Genomic DNA, 3,288 nt, shown 5'->3' with positions numbered 1-3,288 from the left:
ATGGCTTGGTGATGATGAACTCCTTTCGCTTGACCTTGTCTGGGAAGCACTTATCTGCCCTTCCATTCTAAATGATAGCTTTGCTGGCTAGAGTCGTCTTGGTTGTAGGTCCTTGCTTTCCATGACTTTGAATAGTTCTTGTCAGTCCTTTCTTGCCTGCAAGTTTCTTTTGAGAAATCAGCTGATAGTCTTATAAGAACTCCGTTGTAGGTGACTGTGTGCTTTTCTCTTGCTGCTTTTTAGAATCTCCCTTTATCTTTAAACTTTTGCATCTTAATCATGATATGTCTTGGTGTGGTCAACTTGTTTGGGACCTGGTGCTTCCTGGACTTGTATGTCGATTTCTTTCACCAAATTAGGGAAATTTCCTTTCACTATTTTTTCCCACTAATTTTTAATTTCTTGCTCTTCCTTTTCTCCTTCTGGCACTCCTATGATTTGAATTTTGGTATGTTTATAGTTGTCCCAGAGGTTCCTAATCCTCTCCTCGTGTTTTTGCATTGTTGTTTCTTCTTTCTGTTCTGGTCGAAAGTTTATTAATTCCTCACGTTCCAAATCACTGATTTGAATCCCATTTCCTTCCCTTCACTGTCGATTCCCTGTATATATTTCTTTATTTCATTTAATGTAACCTTCATATCTTTCTTTCTTTTATTGCCATATCAACAAGTTCTCTGAGCATCCTTATCACCAGTGTTTTGAACTCTGAATCTGATAGGTTGACTATCTCTGTTTTGTTCATTTCTTTTTCTGGAGTTTTGTCCTGTTCTTTCACTTGGGCCTTATTTCTTTGCCTCCTCAATTTGGCAGCCTCCCTGTGTATGTTTGTGTGTATTAAGTAGAGCTGCTTTTACTCCCTGTCTTAAGAGCATGGCCGATTATCCAAGGCTCCTATAAGTTGTGTGGGGGAGAGCCTTAGGTAATTTTCAGGGCGGGGCAACCCGCTTCACTGCTTTGTGGTCGGGGCTCAAAGAGGGGACAATGCCACAGCCTGGTTTCTGGCAATTTTCCCGATACTCGCCCCCTTTCCAGTGACTTTACCCACTTCCCATATGCATTTGTTGCCCTTCGAGTTGCTGTGCTGGTGTTTGCATACATTCTAAGACCATGCAGGCCTTGGGCACTTGGGGAAGGACAATGTTCCCAGAGCACAAGGGTCTCCAAGGCCCACAGGTAAAGGAATCAAGTCCCTAGTGGCTGACAAAACCAGCAGGAAGAGGGGAAAGGAGAGTGCAGTATTTCCACACTCTCCACTCTTTAACAATATCCGCCAGAATCCCCTTCGCAGTGCAAGTAGATAGCAAGGTATATCCCTCCATCCAGTCAGCTCCCTAACCTGACGCATGAGCCCTACATGATTCTTTCTGCTAAGATGTGCAGCATTGCCCTGCTTGTCAGTCCTCCCGTGCTTCCCAAGTACTCCCCCATTTCCTGGGCAGGGGTGAGGGGTGGTGTGGGGGAGTAGGTCTCTCTGTTACGAAGAGGCAGGAGGAGTCTTTTAGTGAAATGGAGATATATTAATTGTGTACAGTTAAGTAGCAAAATCTGGCTATAAGCATAGTATACACAGTCTGACAAAATGTTATATGCATAAAATACTACCAAGACATCATATACCAAAATGTTCGCAGTTGTAGTTTCTTCTTAAAGTTTTATATTGTATGTTTCACATATAGATCTATGATTCATTTTGAATTATCTTCAGTATCAGATATGAGGTGTGGGCCAAGACTACCTTTTTACGTGAATGCACAGTTATCTCAACACAGTTTATTTTGAAGCTGTTTATATACCTTTGTCAATATTTTATTGACTATATTTATGTAGGTCTATTTCTGGAATCCCTATTCTAATTCATTGTTCTATCTGTTTATCTTCAGGCCAATACTACAATGTCTTAATTACCATAGATTGATAGTAATTCTTGAAATCAGGTAGTGTGAGTTTTCCAACTTTATTCTTATCATCTGTGTATTTTATTTATGTTTTTAATTTAAATACTTTGTTGTTTATGCTATTACAGTTGTCCCAATTTTTCCCCCTCTGCTTTCCTCCACCCAGGCCGCACAACTGCCACAGTCAATCCCCACACTGTCGCTTGTGTCCACGGGTCATTCATTCATTCATATTCTTTGACTAATCCCTTCACCTTCTATTGACCAGTCCCCACCTCCTCCCACCCCACCCTCCCTTTTACAGCTGTCACTCTGTTCCATGTTTCTTTGCCTCTGGTTCTATTTTGCTCATTAGTTGATTTTGTTCAAGTGATTCTACTTATAAGTGAGACCATATTTGTCTTTCACCAAATGGCTTATTTCACTAAAATGATAGTCTCCAGTTCCATCCATGCTGCTGCAAAAGGTAAGAATTCCCTCCTTATTACTGCTGTGTAGTATTGCATTGTCTAAATGTACCCGTTTTGTTGTTGTTGTTGTTTGTTTTTGTTTGTTTGTTTTTAATGCACTCATATACTGATGGGTACTTAGGCTGTTTCCAAATCTTGGCTATTGTAAATAGCACTGCTACGAATATAGGGGTACATATATTGTTTTGAATTGATGTTTCAGGATTCTTACGTCTCTATATTTTTGTTGTGCTGGACTATTTCAGATATTAGGTATTTTATAGACATTATTACATTTCTCTCCTTACATTTTATGACGCAATAGCATCGCCAGCCACTGTAATCCTTAATATCATTAACACTAATTCCTTATTATCCTTGAATTCTTGGTTGCTCTTCTTATTTCTAGGGTCAATTACCTTTAATACTTCTTGTTTCTTTCTCCCATTAAGATTTCTGCCATCTTTAAAGAAGAAAACAATACAACAAAACCAAGTCACTTGCCGTGCCCACCACACCTCTTCTTATCATTTCTTGTCCCACGCTATATATGCGATTCACATAAAACATCACAGAGTCTCCGCTAAGCCTTTACCCCAAAGAATGCAGAAAGAGAATGTATTTTCTGATAATACATGTTCTAATTTCACCACAACAAAATAACTGGGCTATCTTGTATTTCCTCATATTTTGTTCTTGAATAAAATTCAGTGCATTGAAATGTTCAAAATCAAATCCAAATTTTATCTCTGAATTGCTTCATGGTCCTAAACGTATTCTCTTGGCATCCAACTAAACTTTTTATGAGAATTATACTTCCCATGAATCCTGGTCTCAAACTAATAAATCACAAAAAAAAGACTCTGAAGATATCGAGTCAATGACAGATGCACCTGAATGTGAGTGTAGCTTTAGGGGGGGAAAAATCCACACTGTAACTAATC

At 39.2% G+C, this 3,288-nt stretch overlaps 1 long non-coding RNA gene across 1 annotated transcript; it reads left to right on the top strand.

Annotated features, from left to right (window-relative positions):
* The first annotated feature begins 1,944 nt into the window (after positions 1-1,944).
* On the top strand, positions 1,945-3,079 carry LOC150002020 (uncharacterized). The gene is made up of 2 exons (XR_016513091.1): positions 1,945-2,361; positions 2,797-3,079. It is a non-coding gene; the product is annotated as an uncharacterized LOC150002020 (long non-coding RNA).
* The last annotated feature ends 209 nt before the right edge of the window (positions 3,080-3,288 follow it).

The sequence above is a fragment of the Furipterus horrens genome, unplaced genomic scaffold, assembly GCF_987537825.1.
Source record: "Furipterus horrens unplaced genomic scaffold, mFurHor1.1.pri manual_scaffold_9, whole genome shotgun sequence".
Taxonomy (NCBI): Eukaryota; Metazoa; Chordata; class Mammalia; order Chiroptera; family Furipteridae; genus Furipterus; species Furipterus horrens.
The sequence above is the reverse complement of the archived record's forward strand: the minus strand, read 5'-3'. Positions and strand labels throughout refer to the sequence as shown.